This window comes from Ambystoma mexicanum, chromosome 2p (genome assembly GCF_040938575.1).
Source record: "Ambystoma mexicanum isolate Mex_15411 chromosome 2p, UKY_AmexF1_1, whole genome shotgun sequence".
In the NCBI taxonomy this organism is placed as follows: domain Eukaryota; kingdom Metazoa; phylum Chordata; class Amphibia; order Caudata; family Ambystomatidae; genus Ambystoma; species Ambystoma mexicanum.
Genome location: NC_090923.1, coordinates 665,454,458 through 665,473,413, shown reverse-complemented (window position 1 = coordinate 665,473,413; position 18,956 = coordinate 665,454,458). Strand labels below are relative to the sequence as shown.

Here is an 18,956-nt window from a genome sequence, read left to right as displayed (position 1 = left end):
TCTGAGGAATGAGGCACGTGGCGACGCTCCTTCAATTCTTACCTGAGGTGGTGTCATCACTGAAAGGAATTCCTCATCCAACCAACCACATCCCCACTTTCATTTTCTCTTCTCTTTCATCACATCTGTGACACGCCAAAGGTGCTTCCCTCAGAACCAAAGCAAAAAATAAGTGTGTATTTTACATTTTCGAAAAGAGAAATCTGCAGGTATAAAAAGTAGCAGCAATGGAGGAGCCAGAAACACTCCAGAGGAGAGGAGCCGAGAGAGGAGAAGAGAGCTCAGAACAAGAAGAACGCACAGCACACAGGTGAGAGACTGCTGCATGAACTTGCTCCCAGATATATATGCTGTCCCAAAATGCATCAAAGCAAGAGCTCTACTGGTAGGAGAGATATCTGAGCTGTCACAGAATGCATCAAAGCAAGAGCTCTACTGGTAGGAGAGATATCTGAGCTGTCACAGAACCCAGGGTGCATGCAGAGATAGACTAGAGGGAGCAATATCTATGCTAACACAGAATGTACAGTGTGCCGAGCCATGCAAAAGGGGAAGGAATAACTGAGCTGTCATAGAGTGCATCAAAGCAAGAACTCTACTGATAGGAGAGATATCTGAGCTGTCACAAAACACAGGTGCATGCAGAGCTGGACTAGAGCGAGCATTAGCTATGCTAACACAGAATGCATCTTGTACAGAGCAAAGAGAGCTGTCACAGATACCAGAGCTGTCACAGAATGTGTCATGGGTAGAGCTACGAGAGAGAGACAGAGAGACTCAGAGAGAGATAGAGAGAGAGGGAGAGAGAGAGAGAGAGAGAGAGAAAGAGAGACGCAGATAGAGAGAGGTGTCACAGAATGCATCGAAGTGTGTCTGTGTCAGAGAGAGAGAGGGAGAGAGGGAGGACTGGGATGGTTTGACAAAAGCAGTTGTCACATGAAACGTGGCATGAAGAGTCAGGGGCATTGCATTGCACAACGATAGATATCAGTCTGAATGCTGCTGTGAAGTGGAATTCCATTCTGTTGCTCCTGTCAAGAAGCGGCAGCAACATGATTGATAGTCAATCAGAGGACTTGATTCATATGTTCCTTTTCTGGAAAAGTCAGATCGTCACAGCTAGACTAGGATTTCATTTCCTGCCGTGTCTTAAGGTGTTCTATTGAAAGACGTTCCACGAACAACCTCCATACGATAATATACATTTGATATCATGGCTGTTTTAACGAATTCTTGAAGTTGTAAACACTAAACTGAATTTACTTTCCTTATTTCCCTGGGTGCAGAGATGGATGTGAAGGCATTGATCCTGGCCATGGCAGCCCTGACCGTTCTCACCACAGAGGCCTTCCCCAGGAAGCCACATGCAAAGTGCCGCATATCCCAGTACAAGACCCTCCTCCCGTCCCAGCTCAGAGCCGTGCAGGAATTAAGGGACAAATACGTAAGTGGATCCACGAGTTAGCACATAAAGCCAGTCTGCCTGACTGTGGGGGCTGCGCCCACTTATACCTGCTAACAGTAGGGCAGGAAGATCTGTACTATGAAATCATTCTAAACACTGGACACTTCCAGTAACAAGCACCCTACCAAAAGCAGATTTAGCTGCCAGTCATTGTGCTAGGGCCATTCGGCCATGTGATCTAGGAAGAGGGAAGGCAGCGCATGGCAGAGCAATCTGATTACCAAAGAGAAAATAAACAGCTGAGAGTGGCTCACAGGTCTTCACAGGTCTCTTGGTGTGGACCGATTCTAGGGACGTAGAGGAAATGTACAGGCATTAAAGGGCCCTTCAGGTGATATTGATATTGATATTTTATTTCTATCGCGCTCATACACAAGTGTTTCAGAGAGCGACAAGGCAAGGAAGGGGAACAGGGGAGAACAAAACAGCGATCTTAGTTGGCGCAGTGACATTGAGAACGTGCAAGTGCATGGGAGAAGTGGAGGGGAAAGTGCATGGAAGGGGGAGAAGTGGAAAGTGCAAAGCAGAGGAAAAACAGAGAAATAATAATAAATAAATAAATAATAAAGGCAACAAACAGTGGTAGTGTAGCCAGCAAATTTGCAAGTGCTAAGTTTAAGGCAGCAGACAGGGTAGGTCTGATAAGTGCAGGAAGAAAAAGGGGGGGCTGAATGGGTACAGATACAGACCACAGTGCAAGGGGTGGCCCGGAGGCAGTGCGGCAGGGTGGCAGGGTGAGCAGGTACCTTGGCCCAGAGGACAGAGGGTGGCCAGGTGTACGGTGGCAAGAGAGAGCAGATCAGCAGGGGAGAGGGGGAGCAAAGGCAGAAGAAAAGAGGAAGGTCTTGAGGTGCTTCCGGAACCGGAGATGGTTCTCCTCAAATTTTAGAAATTCAGGTGAAAGGAGATTCTACAGACTTGGATTGATGTTACAGGCCTGGGACAAGGCTCCTTGTGGTGGGGGACACTGTAAGCCTGGAGCATGTCCCTGTGTGTGAAGATATCTTTTAAGTCACAAGATGTTATCATATAAGGGAAACCCCACATGGTGACCTAGGGGAGCATTCAGTGATGGCATCTCCTCCAAACCCAGCTCTGCTCTTAGCTGTGTGTCTGAAATTCTCTCCAAGCTGCTGGGATGTTCTCTTTCTAACATCTCCACCTTTTGTTCCAGGAGGAGACATTGCTGTCAAAGATCCAGAGATGCTCTGGGAAGCTCCTGCAGCAGAGGCCATCTGTGCTCCATTTTACGGTAAGGAAAACCTGAGGCTTCTGTAATCTGGGACCTCCAGACTTAGGTTGGGTCCCGGCTCCATTTATCTAATGATCACCCCTCTGTGTCCATAGGCTCAACATGCCCTAAGACTATGTTTCTTCTTCACTTAGAGAGGCATGATCACCCCTAGATCTCTGAATGTTTATGATCCATATATGTCCCTCAGAAGTAGTGAGATCTCACACTCCCATAGGTCCATCAATACCAGGCACTGACCACCAAAGCCCATGTAAATGCATGTGGAACAAAACTCCTCTCTGTTTCCCTTGGGATGTTACTGTGATGCTGATCGAATGGCGTATAATGAGCTGAGGAGACAGCAATGAGGATATGAAGCAATAGAGGGGCAGATTTGACGTTGGTAAACAGGGTGTATCGCATCATTCAGGCATGGATGGCTACCCATGGTCTTTGCCTGAATGATGACAAGACTGAGCTCCTTACCCTGGGCACTCACTCTAACCTAAAGAGACTAGGCCAGCAGTACACTTTATTATTGACGGAAACCTTATCAAGGTGGCCAAGGAGGTAAAGACCCTTGGCTTCTACCTTGACTCTACCCTCTCCTTTGACAAACAGGTGAAATCAATGGTCTTGGCCACCGCCTACACCTGCAAACTCATTAGGACAGGTAAACCCTTTCTATTGAATGATAATTGAATGATACTAGCCAGAGCCTTGATTCTCTCTAGGATAGATTACTGTAATGCCCTGTACCTAGGCGCCAATAAATCAATCACGCAGAGAATTCAAATCCTTCAGAATAATGCCTTAAGAGCCGCACAAGGTGTCCCCAGAAGGTCACATATTTCAGCAACTAGGCGCCAAAACAACTGGCTTTCAACTCAAAATAAAATCCTCCTAAAAACTGCCTCCCTCGCCCATAAAGCTCACAAGAATGCTACCCCCAGTTATCTCACGGATAGATTCCATAGGAGAACATCTAGCAGACCCTTAAGACTCAGCAACAGGAACTGCCTCACCATCCCTAGATTTACACTCACTAAAGCAGGTGGCAACAGCTTCCCTGTGAATGCGGCTAAACATTGGAATTCCCTGCCACACCCACTTAGGGAAGTCCAACCATACATGACTTTTAGAGAAAATGCATAAACCTAATCAAATCTACCGACCGGTAGGCCTGGCCACCCACTCCAGGTAGATTGTATGCATAGTCTATCAAATATCTGCTGTATATAGATGACACTCTGTTTATATTTTGATCTTTTGTTGTACCTCTGTTTATAGTATGTAGCACTGCTAAACCTGTAATTATTTTGTAATCATTTTGTATCCTTGCCTATGTGATGTAACTAAGATTTTACGCCTTGCATCTGTCGTAATATGCTGCGCCCTGATACCCCTGGGTCTGGTGCGCATTAAAAGTGAATAAACAAACAAAAAAATAAACAGCTCTGTTCCTCACTCTCTCTATAAGGTCGATGACAGGATCATCTTTGTTGAGGAGAAGGTGGCACTGGCTGTCCAAGTCTTGAAGAACCTCAGCAATCCAGAGCTGTCCAAGTTTGTGTCTGACCCACTGGAGATGCTGGTCGCCATCAGAGAGGACCTGAGACACTGTGTAAGTACTGACTTAAGCCTAACCACAGACTGCGTGTGTTCTGACCAAGACATTAGATTCTGACCACATGCATAATGCACAGATTGCACCTGCGCATACATGCTAACAACCAATCAGAAGGCACCTGCACCCACACCTTCCATGCATATGGCATGAGAGTGAGACTGATGTATGCAGTACTATGGCACACTCCACACAGGTGAACATCCAGCACCTCAGCAGTCAGAAGCATCAGTGTATCAGGCTGGGCTGAGACAGGACTGCTGAGGGAACAGGTCTATAGCAGGCACCACAACCTCTAATATCAGCTTTCTTTCCCAAACTGTTTTTCAGACCAGCTCTAGAACACACCTGAGCCGGCGCTCGCCTCGCCTGAACATCTGGTTACAGAACTTCAACAAGGAAAAAGAGATGGTAAGAGAATGGTGATAGAATTGCATGTAATGAGCCGAGGGGGCAGTAATGAGGATATGAAGCAATAGAGGGGGCAGAAAGGGCATCTGAGGTACATAAAGAGATGGGCAGAATGGGCGGAGTAATGAGCAGGAGGAATGACGTCACAAGCATTGAGGAGGCCGCTCTAAGTGTGTAACTTGCCCCTTGTGTCCCCTCCAGGAATCCCAGGAGTGCCTCCAGGAGACTGTGATCCTCAACCTCTTCCGGATGCTGAACGAGGACGTCAAGTGTGCCGCATACATGGAGGAGTGTGACAAAATGCAGCAACGTCAGGCCCTGCCCACAGGCTTCACAGTAGCCAATCAGAAGCAAGAATGACAGCAGTGGCCCAATCCTTTACCTTCGCGGAGCTCTACAGCTTTCATCCTCCGCTGGAACCAGTGACACTGTCACAAATGTTACACCAAGACCCGTTATCACAGACTCCAGCCTACTTCTCAACGCCTTCACCACAGAGACACCTCTCACCTTCGTGGAGCTCTACAGCTTTTATCCTCCGCTGGAACCAGTGACACTGTCACAAAGGTTACACCGAGACCCGTTATCACAGACTCCAGCCTACTTCTCAACGCCTTCACTACAGAGACACCATCTACATAACGATGATCTCCATCACTTCCCGCTTTCAGGAGACTCAGGCACACTATGAACTGTCCATTCGCCGAAAAGATGGATGACCATCCTCAGGGGTTCAGTACCGCTCCCTCCACTGCAGTCCTTGCCGCTGCATGATATTTACCACAAATTCCGTGCCTCAGGAAGAGCCCTGTGGTATAAGAACGTTCATGTCTCTTGGAGGTCAGAAGGTCAGCAAAGCCAGTCCATTGAAAGACTATAGGATGCAGGGCCATTCACGGGACACAGGAGCTCGCCCATCACTCGTGAGCATCGAGCCCTGGGAACATCTGCTGCAGAGCAGCTGGCCAATCAGTGTATGACACACACACACTGTAGGGGCCTATGTGGGTCAGGGGCGTATCCTTTACTTCCTACCCTAATAGTTGTCAGTTCTGAAAGTTCTGAAAGCTAAATCCCAAATTTCGGTAAGGATAAGGTCCGAGCAATATTAATATAATGTGTTATTTAGTGTAAATGCTTACAAGTAGTCAGTGATATTTATTGATCCATTTGAAATGGGATGCGCTTGTTTTATACGGATAATTATCTATTTATTTAAGTATTATGTATTTTATTAATATTACATTATTGTTTGCATGTCACGAGCTTAGCAAATTGACAGGGGACTCTGTTAACGGCACACTCGCGTGGGATGTGTACAGTACCTTATAACCAGTGTGAAGTCGGGGCGGCAGTGACTGAAACACGGAGTTCCTCTTTTGACACTGAGCCCGGCTCATGTGTAGGGAGATGGGTCAGAGAAGAAGGCAGAGTCCAGTGGGAGAACATCTCAGGAAACCCTGCATTTAGCAGCAGGAGACACTTTCTACTTTTATTTTATGGACAACTGTTGTAGCCAGGAATGATGCACTGAGAAGAGCTTGTTTTGTCTAATGCTGATTTATTTTCCATTGTAAGCTTTTAATATGTAATGCAAAATGAACAAATGATACCTCTGTTTTATTAAAAGCCACCTTGGCATTGTTTTTACAAGGCTGAAGTCTACCTGTGATTCTTAAGTATACTCACAATGACCTTTCATCCTTTAAATGGTAACAAAATGCATCCCAGAAATCCCATTTGGAAGTAAGTCTGCACCTCTCGACCCACCAAATCGGAAAATCCAGACCCGTTTTCAAAATCACAATAACATGAACATGTTCCCCACGAAAATTCATTGTGTTCATATGTCCTAACAAAGTTTAATTGTGGATATCATGAAAACCCGGACTGGATTTTAAGTGGGCCGGGACTAACCATGGTAGAGCCCAGCACCTGCCAGGCATCCCTTTAACCAAGAGATGCCCGCGGGCCAGCGTCACCATTATGGAAGAAAAGGTGAGTCGACTGGAAGCTGAGGCCATTTTTCCTAAAGCCTGAAGCTCTCACTTATTTGCGTGACCTTCTGTTTTTAGGAAAAAAGACCTCACATTGTTTCATCCTTAATGGTTGGATCAGCCCTGTGCCAGGCATCCCATTAACTAAGTGATGCAGGATCACCCTATGCTGATCACTGCATCTCTTTGTTAAAGGGATGCCTGGCGAGGGGCAGAGCCACCATTAAGGCTGAAAACACGTGGCGCTGTCCCCTGCCAGGCATCTCTTTTATATAAGGGATACAGGGACCATCACCCTTGACCCTTGGTGTGCAAGGATGATGATCCCTGCAAAGCATGCCTGGCAGGGGTTGGTGCCACCATTGAGGAAGAAAGCGGGTAGTGTTAAACCCTGCTAGGCATCCCTTTAGTTGAGATGCAGAGATCAGCATTGGGGAGAGGGTGCTTATCTCTTATCTCTGCAAAGGGCTGCCTGGTGGAGGTCACCTGCAGCCCATTAAGCCAGGGCTCGTTAAGGGGGCATGGTCTAACAGGCCAGCCGGCGACCCCACTGTTAGGGCACGCCCCTGATAATGAGCCCTGGCTCATTTTACCATACCACTTAAGGCACTGCTCATTCCCTAAGCCGGCCAGAAGAGAGGCAGTAGACAAACCCATGTCTGAGAACCTATCATAGAAGCAACCCAACTTTTCACTTAGCTAGGGTTTGTGACAATACCATAGGATGTGTTGTTTGATGATTTATATATGAAAATATTGTGTGCAACAACGAGAAGTATTATTCCTATTGCAGAAGCAGATCACAGAAGTAGATAACTGAACTGTGTATTGTTGTGTTGAATCAGAATTACGATCTGGAACACAATACTTGTGTGAATATTTATTTTGACGTGTGTAACCTTTGTATGTTTACTATATTTGCACTTGAAAGTCACTGATAAAGTGTTAGGCACTGGCCTTTTAAAGTGTTTTTACTCAAACACTATCAATATATTGGCGACAGTTCACTTTGTGAGGTGGACTACTCCGTTAACACTGTTCACCTAGTCACATGGAGTTTAACATAGACTGATGTTAAGTCTTGATATACTCTAGAGAGTTTGGCCATAATCCTAAAGAAACAGGGATTTGTTAGTATTGTTCTGTTTATATACACCAGGTTTGCTCCCCGGTCCCTTGTTAAAAACTGCCTGGCATCCCCTCAGGTTTTTTAGTAGACAACCCCATATCTGAGAACCTATCAAAGAAGCAACCCAACTTTTCACTTAGCTGAAGCCAAGCACCTGAGATTCAGAGCCTGCCTAAAAACATCTAATTTCGGTAACTGCACTCCAGACACACACACCCACCCCAGTCCCGAATGATGAAGTGAAATTGGGTTTAAGGGCTAGTTCCTCCAAGAAGGTGAAACCAAGCCAAAGATGGCCATGCGAAAGCTCTGCATGACTGCATCTTGCCAAGATCACGCTGGCAGTGATGGGCTGCTATTGCCTGCAGACGACAAACTTCTCATTAGACCAGAGGGAATCTAAGAATAATTACCTAGATCCGACAAACACAGGTGTGTGGCATGTCGCAAGGAATCTCTGCAATGAACTTCACAAAAGGAGGATCAATGAAAAACCACAGCTGCGGTCCCGGACAGAGCCCATGGCCGCTCGGTATGAAATAAACTAATTTCAAAGAACCTTAAGGGATTCGATAAACGTGATCGTACCTGAACTGCGATCGTCAAACATTGGTTGGGCTTGCTGGGCATCAGATCGGCAATGTCCGCTTCAGGCATTCCCCTGCACCTTCTGAAATGGCCCTTGGCATAAACCAGCATGTTTGGCAGATCTCCTCCATTCTCTCCAGTCTCATCACTGGATCAGCAGATCAGGAACCACCACCACTGTTTCTTACCCTTCCAAGGAACGACCAATTGATGTCTACTGACCGGGCGTGTGCGAAGTTGTGTGAAGTTGTCTGCCAGTGGCGTTCCTCTGTATTTGGATCGCTCCAGAGAGGCAACCAAATCATTCAGAAGAGAGGTCATTCACCTTAACATGGGGCCTATACTTAACATTCTGGGTACGGAAACATCTGGACCAGGGCTTGGTTTAGCCAATGAGAAGCTGGTCTGTCTCTACTAAGTTTATTGCATGCCGTAGTGCCCACATATAGAAACAGTTGATCTTGTTACACGCTTGACTTAACTGTGATCCTCAAAGGCAGGGTTCTGATTCCAAATTTACTAATTCTGCTGACCGAACATGCATGCCCTTTGCTTACCTTCACAGTAATATTTATGTACTCTCACTGTGTGAACAGTCCCATGATGTTAAAAATGCTATGTTCCCTCTTAAGGATTGAAATTGTAGGCCATGCCAGGGTCGGCCTGGGACAAGAAATAGACCCGGGCACCTCCCCCCCCAAAAAGTGACCCTCCTCTGTGAATCGTGGCAATTAACGATCTTAAATAGTATGGTACTTATGGAGGTTGTCATGGGTTGATGGTGTTTGTTGGTTTGAATGTTTTGTGCAAAGACTTTGGAAACATCTGATAATGTGGTTCTTTGTAAAAGAAGAAAGGCAGTAACATCATCAAGGCCACCCAACACATGGACATAACCATTCAAACAGAGAAAAGCGCCCAAATACATATTAGGCACTGATGTCCCAGCAAAACCAAAAGCGAGAGGAGACTGTCCTGTAACCTCCTTCCCCCAAAAAGAGAACAACATCCAGTTGGGTCTATAACATGGTGAGTGTTACCGAAATCCAGCACAATGGCATGGTAAGTGCTCTGGAGGCATGCATGTTATTTCTCCTGGCCAGTGGTCTGGACATTGTATTATGGTCTGACGTCCCAGGAAAAATAGTAGCCCAAAAGCAAAGGCTGCCTATTTATCAAATTAAAAAAAAACACAAAGGAGCATGCAGCATTACACACATGTTTAGCATGTGCATTCCTGTTTCATGTACACAAAGGAGACGTTTGTGTAATCATTCTACCCACCCTCCCTCGTCCCAGTGTAAGCTCTGTAACACAGCCTTTGAGAGAGGTGTAATGCAGGTTTTTCTTTTGTGCTGGCACAAATTGAACCTAGATGGATACAGCATCCCAATAACACACTTGACCAGATGGAAAGATGAGAACGATTGATTTCCCAACTCTAATTTGGGTGTGGAGGAATAGGACAGGAATTCTGCCTGGTTACTGCTGCTTATACACTGGCCTGGGGGGCCCGTGCGGTGACAAAGGTGCGCATAATAAAGGCCGCCAAAGTGGATGAAGTCTGCCATACAGGACCACCTTGCATTACCCTGCATTGAAGGTGTACAATAGTGGGTACTTACTCACAGTACTGGGCTTATCTGGCTGGCTGTTGGTAGCTCTGCTAAAGCCTGCCTGGAGTAGATACTTGAATAGTGGCCTGCCTGTTAAAATAAACATAGTTAAGATGACGAAAACCCAATAAACATAGTATACATTATATAAATACAGTGCAGGGATTGTAACAAAGATATGTTGAGTACCCCCTGGATAGCAGGCAGCCCCCAATAGCCAGGAGCTATCCATTTGGCTCCGGACTGAAGAACTACTAGAGCACAGCATGCTGGAAATTTTCTTCCACACAAGATGTAACCTATAACCTTTGCACTTTTAAATAAGTCACGATGCTGTACCATTTATGCATGCCCTTGAGAAACAAGGCTACCTTTCCAAACACTGCATCTTGTGATTACTTCCGTCTTGAAAGAACATTTATAAAACTCACAGGAATTGTTTTTAGCTCCATGCTGAATTGCATTCTGGTATTTGTTATTTTCTATTCAAGGGGGGGGATAACACTACGCAGTGGGAGTCAAGCCTTTGCTTACCACGCCCCCTTCAGCAAAAATATTGTTTCTGCCCACCACCCTCAGGGGTTGGCCCCCTTAGGCATCCCAAATGATGTCCAGGGAGACCCAAGCTCTTCAACATATAAGCAGCTGGTCTACTGCTTATATTTTCAATTAAAAGCAGTCACCTTAATCCATTTTTTATGTAAAGAAAACAGTAATCTTATTCCCTTTTTGAAGAGTCTGGTATGTTTTTATTACTATATTTAGAAAAAGATATCTATATTATTTTGCCACCCAGAATAATACATCACAAAGTCTTTGGTAATCAAGCAAATAATTAAGTTTGCTCCTCTGTGGAAAATGTCATGTTGACAGGAAAAATCGTAAGCTGTTCGTCAGAAAGCCACGCAGCTGTCCTCTGGCTCATTAAATATTAACAAGCGTTTAATTTCACATTTACTTTCAATAGGTTGTAGATTCACGTTCAATATTGCTGGTAATTAACAGCAGCAGTCACAGAATAGCTTAAAACTGCCCCCTCACCTGTTCAAATATAGTGGTAAGGGGCTCAACACCATTGAGCTGACTGGGCTTGAGCCCCTCCCCCCTTGAAATGTTGGGGTATGTTGACTCGGCCTGGTTGACCTAGATGTTAAACGACGCCTGGGCTTCGCTGTTCGTAAAGCATTTCAATTTTAGCACTTGAATTCATATGCAAAATGTTGTTGCCAATTGAAATCAGTATGTGGGTATAGAACATGAATGTCAGGGGAGGGATTGAAAAGGTAGCGAAGGGACATGAGGCAGCTCATTCTCACACTAGTCCTTAAATGGGAGCTTTTAGATTTAAAGGAGAGAGTTAACTGCTTTTAACATTGAAACTGCACGAGAACTATCTCAAATGTAGGTTTGACCTTCCCCCAGCGTCTCTGAAGTTAGCGCTTCTCCCCACATTTGAAGGGTTACTTAGCCCAACCACCTGAAATGTAGGTTTCGCTGCACCCCTGGGTGTCATTCCGTAAGGCGTGTGGTTCTGGCTTTCATTGTGGTCTTGCCATTTCTGAGCACTCTGGAAGATGGCCGTATTGCTTTGGCTATCCTGCAGTTGACTGCAGGAGCCAGGACAGCTCTCCATCGCCTGTGCTGCCAGTCAGCTGTGTAGGCTGGACATGTGGCAAATGATATAGCTGATGTGACATGGCACCGCTGAGGCCAGCAACTGCCTGCCACACCTGCACCCAGCCCGGGCTCGGCCACAGAGAACTCAGAGGGCTCTGAGGTAACCCCATGGAGCTGCCTTTGTGCAGCGCCGGCAGTGGGTGTCTCCGGCTAACGGGGATTGCTCAGGGGGTAATCATATTCAATATTGAGCTGCTCTTGATTTCTGAACAATGGCTGCAAAATGCAAAGACTGTTTTTCCATTTTCATCCATCCAACAAAGCTCCATTTCAGCATCTCTCCTTGCTTTTAGAAGAAAAAAAATGCAAAACATTGTTTTCTGAACTATACATTTTTTTAAAATGATTGCCCTTCATCCCCAGGACATGAAACCGGATCAAGTTTAGAGTTTGTTCGAGTAGGATATACTGCAGTACCCCTTGGCCATCTCTGCTCTGCGACCACTATGAAAGGCAAACGATTGAGCGTAAATCTGCTGGCAGAGTTGCCCCTAAAAGCAACTTAAGCATGAAGCAGTCAGCTACCTTTCTTCAACTGTTTCATTGCAGCTCACCTAGATCCCTCTTACCCCCCCCGCCCAGAAAATCCCACACCCTGCGACACGTCGGATGCATGCAGCCTAAGAGGGCACCTTAATTAGCTGACCGCCCGTCCGTAACCATGAGTGTGTGTTGTGGCATTTCGTCTCCTGCAGGCTGGTGGTGGTGGACTTGCTAGATCCAGATATGGCCGTGTTGTGACTGGTGCCTCGTGCCTGCCTGCACTGTGCCACCACGCCCTGCTGCCAAGACCCAGCAGCAGCATGATGCCATGAGCAGAAACATTGCAATGCTCGCTTATTGAGTTAGAGTGTAAATTCAATGGACCCGAACTAAGTCGATTGTCACATGTATGCTAATACTCATGTAAATTGTAAGAAGAGCTGGCGTCAAGGTGGCAGCAGGAGCCAGCACAGGGCAGAGCAGATCACAGGGCTGGGCGGGAAGGGTGGGCGGTGGCCCGGTCTGCTGTTGTTGTTACATGGTTTTGTTACTTTGTTTACAAGTCATTCATGGATGTGTTTTTATAATGGTGCAATCCCATAGGAGAACTGTCTGTGAATCAGGCCCCAAGTGTTTAAAAAAAAGAGAAAAACACTGCAGAGACAGAGAGAGCACCATCACGCACCGTGTGCAGGCAGCACGCCTGGGGAAAATAAATTAGTTTTAATAAACACACACAATGGGTGTAATGGTGTGCATTGTTTCAGCCCCCACTGCTCCTTTTAAAAATGGCCTACATGATTCTAATCTCAATCGGCCCTGGGCCTAATGCCCGAGTGGCCTGTCCACCCCATGGCCATGAAACCTTCCATATTACATGAATGCTGTGCTAAAATAGTCTCATGGCTGCAGGGGTAGGAAACTCCAACACACCATTTATACAATATTCTAATTGCAACTACTTGTGATCTTACTACCAAATTAGAAGAGTGATACTATTGAAGACTGCACTGACGTTAAATCCTGAACCGCATAAAGGCACGCAGCTTACGGGCGTCTGTGAATGATTAAAGACATTACTAACTAAAATAATCTTGTATCTTCAAAAAACATGTACAAGAAAGCATGCAGGTCTGGAATCCCGTGCTCAGACTCTGAAAGTTTGTGGCCAGACCAGGTTGGAAACAAGGGTTAAAAAGTCCCTAAACATTCTCAAAAACAGTAACAATTGCAGATTCCCTGAAAAAATTCAATGTTATGGTACATACTTTATGTTATCAAAGAACTCTGGTTCATCAGGTATTTTATACATTTGTTGGGCCACAACTGGACTGAAATTTCGGGTGGGTGACATAATGCATCAAGTGGTAGGGCTGCTACATTCAGAGACTTTGTGTGGGCAGGGCAAACCTACCTGTATGGGGACTCCTTCCTATTGTCACAGATTAATGTTTGTGGAAAGTAGTGTTTACTTTGCAGCAAACTGTGCATTTTAAAGAACACTGCACTGGTGACATTGCCCAAAAACATGACCGGCTTTAATAACATAATGCAAGTGTTGAATGGTACCTGCCGGCATGGAAGAGCCGTGGTTGTGATGCCGTAGTTGGATTTTTCAGGTGTTAGTTCATTGTACATGTTCAGCTGTATTGTACCATAATCCCATGTAAGAATGAGTGACAATACAGTTGGGGTGTCCTTCCAGTGACAGCGGACAGTCATAAGGGAGATTCTGGGCAAGTGACAAGAATCTATGGGCCCTCAATTTGTGCCATGGCATAGAGTCATCGGCATAGAGTCATCTGACATAGCCTTCCTTAGCCTAACATGACATAAAAATTCATGAAAGCTGGAGAAAGAATGTTTTAAATGTTCATAAACAAACAAAAGCGACTAACTGTAAGGTTTCCAAAAAATGTTGTCCCTAATTGTTATTGTTGTAGCTTTGAGGAACCTTTTGGTGATATCTTATTATTTGTACCTTCGCGACCTGATTTGGTAGCTGCTTAGAAATCCTTAGGGTTGCACAATGTGTTAGTTAATCTTCTTTTTGTCGCATAAGTGTAGGTCACTACGGAGACAATGAGTCCCTCTACTCCGTACGTAAAACACAAACAGACTGGGGTGTGCCTGCACTTTTTTGCGCCAAGGTAAGTTGTTTCTTAAGTTTCACTGTACCCGTTCTTCTGATCAATAAAGTTCCAAGTCAAATGCGTGTTCACAGAATTTCTCTTTTTATTTTTGTTTTTTTGGGTTTTCAGCCCTTCCTGGATGACACGTGTTTCGGCTTTTAGACATTGCCTTTTTCAAATCCGGGCCTTAATATACGTTGGGCTTCCAAAATTAGTTTTATTTTTATTCCCGTCTTGTGTGGAAATCCGTATTTCAAGGGCTCAATCCCTCCTGAAGACTAATTTTGGAAGCCCAACGCATATTAAGGCCTGGATTTGAAAAAGGCAATGTCTAAAAAAAAAAGTGCAGGCACACCCCAGTCTGTTCCTAATTGTTATTGGATGGCCTGTTGAACAGGGCATAGTAACAATAACCACCTCAATATTATTCTACCTACTAACCTAACGGACAACATACCCCGACAACTAGCATCAGCACCAAAAACTGTCTACCAATGTAACATACACCACCCGAAGACACGCATCCATACTAACCCACCAAAGATACACCAATGCAACTCTCCACACTCCGCAAACACTCCTCTGACAGACACCAAAGACAACCAGACAAACAATTTGTTAGCACACGTTACCCATTGCTCCAGATAAGTCAAAATATATTTAAAATCTACACGCCATTGAAAGCCTTATTGTTTCAGATCTGCACACATCAACATTGCAACAATGCAATCTTGCCATCTCTTGCAGATCTTGGAGTTCCAAAAAAACATGAAAAGTGCAGAAGGTGAAGTTTAAAATATTCAATGACATAGAATATCAGGGCATACCAGAGTTTCATTCCTCCTTCTCTGAGTCATTGCTCGGAACTTCCCAAGCTACTTCAGTAACTGGCAGAAGCAGAGCACAACATTAAATGTTGCCTCTGCTTCACTCAGTCTGCGTCAGTAGAACCTTGGTGCAATGAATGTCTTGTTAGATTACACTTATTCCTGTCAAATTAAGTTGTATGGCACTGAGGGAGAACCATTGCAACAATAGCACAATTGTAGGTGACCAGTCACACGGGCCACTAACAAAGGAGCATGAGGAACACTGTTTTGCCCCTAAAATCAATACATCTGCCTCAATGTAAGGAGGTCTTTTTCAAATAGTGTGATCTTAATCACTTCTGAGGATTCCACATTTTACAGGTAAATTACAGTGAGATTAAATGATTTGTCCTGGATCACCCACTTTGGTTATAGGAGTGAGCCCGGGGATTTTAACTGCCCCGGCAAATAAGGCGCGTAGTGGAACTTGATTCATATATAAACATAATGTGTTCATCTGAGTGATCTATTTTCAAGAAATATTTTTTTTTCTTCATGATTGTTTTATTCTTCTTGTTCTAGATTGTGAGGTGTAAGAGATATGTAATTCAGAGAGTTTAATTGCTTATGTATATGTAACAGAATTGTATTATTTTGTAAAACATATAATAATTTACCATTAGTAGGTTCTTCTTCGGTTATATCTTATCCTACGATGCCCTAGGGCTGCCCGGCGCTATACAAAAACAAATAAATGAATAAATCTTCTAATGTTTATATTTAGTTATATAACATTTTCACACACCTATTACAATTGCATACTGCATGTTTAAAGATTAAATGAAAAAGTACTATTTACTTACAAAGGTTTTGAAATGATCTTCCTCACTGCTACCAATGCTGTGCTTCAGTGCCTGTCGGTTTTTTAAGTGAATTGTTTATACAGGGTATACAGTTTTCTTCAATATTTGGTACAATCCATAATATTGTGTTATCATTTTTAAAAACAGTATTTAATTTTCCAATAAATTACAATTAAATAAATCCACAAAATATTTAAAACATAAATCTACAATAATAAAATATACATAACCATTCAAGTGTCATACTTTACAGATACAACAATATCAATTAACAATGTGCATGCCATCTTTATAAATACATATAATATACTGAACAATAAACATAACATTAAAAAATAAAACATACACTAAACCACTAAAAAGTATTAAAGTATATTATGCAGTGAAAATTCAGTACCATTTACTTCCAAAAATAACAATATATACACATTTATAGTTATTACACTATGCATAAGAAATGCAAACATGTAATGTGTGCTGAATTAAATTCTGTAAATAATGCAAGCTGTAAATGCAAACAAAAGCAGCACAAATGCAACACACATTAAAAACATAAATAAATAAGAACAGCTTAAAAATGTAATTAAAGTTTAACAAAAGTATTGCAAAACACAAACAGGATTAGTTAAGGGTACTATGTTATTATGCTGTTACCTTAACATTATTATGTTTGATGTTTGTAGAGTTTATGTTTTTGTTGGTTTAACATTAACTCCTTTGTAAATTATGTGTGTGTGAGTGTGTGTGGGTGTGTGTGTGTGCGTGCGTGCCTGTGTGTGTTGTTAATCCAAAAGAAAGCAACAAGTTGATACCTTAAATAGGATAAAATAGGCTAACAAAGTCATTTATTTGAAAACGATTGTGGTTTTCACCACTTCCTCAAGCAAAGATCAAATGAAACATTTCACAAATATTTCAAGATTGCAGCATGAATTGTCCCTCCTGGAATTCCTTTTTACCTTATCAGTAAAAAGGCTGTCAGACTGTCAGTGCCTGATGTATACCTTGCTGAGATAAAAAAACATCAGAAGTTGAACTCCCAAACACATCTCATTCTTCAAGCTTGGAAAGGTGCACTTTGGTAAATGGGGCCCAGAGGAACTAAGGAGAAGGGAAAGAAAAATAAATGGAAGAAAAACGCACAGCACAGCCCACCCTGTTGGAGTGATCTCAGGAAGGCAGGAGGGCATGGGATGGTGTCAGTCATGGTAGGTACAGTCTAGTTGAAACGCTGAGTGTTAGGCCAGTCCATTTGCTAGATCAGTGGTGGCACCATCACCCACATGTCAGGGTTGTGCCACTCTAAGGCCGATCAGTCATATGTTATGCTTTTGACTTGTGGAACCTAGAGTGGTAGGATGTGTCAAATGCCCCATTGGAATTATGTTTTCAATCTTGAGGGCGGGGTAGGACTTGAGACAGAGACAATCACGTGACACTTGGAAGCTTAGCTTTTGAGTCTTAGGCTTTTTGAGGGCTGATGGGGCTGGGTTGGAGTGAGTCTGGCAATGAGCCATTGCTTTAGAGGCCTGGTGGGGCTGGTGCAGTGTTTGTCAGAAGCTCGTGAACAGATGTGTAAAAATGGATGGAACATGTCACGTCTTAATGTTGTTGTCCCACCATCTCTATGGGTCTGAAGAGTGAGAGTTGGGATAGTGACTCATGAAACCACAATGTCTATTTATGCCAGTGTAATGAAAATGTGCATGGCCTACATTTTAATTCATAGGTCTTCCTGGCTTTGTTAGTCCTGAAGTTACCTCAGCGTACAGCATTTTTGAGGTTATTAGAGGTATGCTTTGCTTCCAAAAAGTGCATACCAACTGGGCTCTCCTTTGTGCATCACTTTACACTGTGACAGTGGAGGTTCATCCATTTATGTAGCGGTCGACCCTTTTCCCCTAAATATACATCAAAGCCGTTCCAGGGGCTTTTCATGATCATAATCATGTATATACAATGTTGTTGGATGCACATTTCAAATGCCCAAAATGTTGTAGTCCTGCCCAATGTTCATATGTGGGAAGGTTGAAGGTTAGGCATCTTTTGCTTTTGCATGGCATGGTTCAATGTTCTGTGCCATTTGAATGTAGTTTGCTTCTTCCCATCATTCTTTTTTGAATGGCTGGTTGTCTGAAAGCAAAGAGGGGCATCTCCTTGAAAATCTCTCTCAGACAACCATCTTGTCGCAGAATGGCTTGCAGTTCCTTAGCAATCCTGTTTAGGGCTTTCAACTCTGGGTTGTATGTGACTAGCATGCCTCAAGAACTTCGAGTTAGCCCATTGCAGGTACTTTCTCCCAGAGGAGCCACAGTTTAAAACACACCCTCTTTTCATCATTTCTGCAGTTCATCCTAGTTTTTTTCTGTCTGGCGTTCATGGCCTAGGGAGTAAGTAGAAGGGTGTTTGCCTTCCTGTATTCTTGTGCATTATTTAAAAACACCCAGTCTGGCATTTACACCCTGCCATTGCAGAAGGTCGCCTCCGCAGCCTGACCCTCCGTGAGGCAAAGAAATACTCACATCCCTGGAACATTCAGATGGACAGACACCGGCCCACCCCTCTCTACCTACCCTTCTTCTCATTCACCTTCAGACAGTCTATTCTTGACTTTAGCACTGAGCTTGGCAGTCCAATCAATGTCACTCTGGAGCATGTTTTTCTGGCTCCACCTGAACACGCCTCAAATCCATCACACAGCCATACACTACTTTCAGTAATACATTTTTTCTCTTTTGAAACTGTGCTCACATACTTTTTCCCATCTTATTCAGACACCTTAGACTTTACCATTCTGATTTTCTGCAATGCTGATCTAAGGTCTATTTTGACTGTGACCAGACTATCACAAACAGTATTCTAGTGCATATCTGTCTCTGTGATGGATTTAAATTTAACCTGCCCTACCTCTGTTTGCAACCTCCT

General features: G+C 44.0%; 1 long non-coding RNA gene across 1 annotated transcript in view; it reads right to left on the bottom strand.

Moving 5' to 3' along the window:
• LOC138566674 (uncharacterized) overlaps positions 1 to 18,956 on the bottom strand; it is a 58,078-nt gene that overhangs the window by 23,955 nt on the left and 15,167 nt on the right. Inside the window, exons 3-4 of the long non-coding RNA XR_011301988.1 lie at positions 16,032 to 16,082; positions 15,846 to 15,904 (exon numbers count right to left, since the gene is read on the bottom strand). This is a non-coding gene — a long non-coding RNA (uncharacterized lncRNA). The remainder of the gene's footprint in view (positions 1 to 15,845; positions 15,905 to 16,031; positions 16,083 to 18,956) is intronic.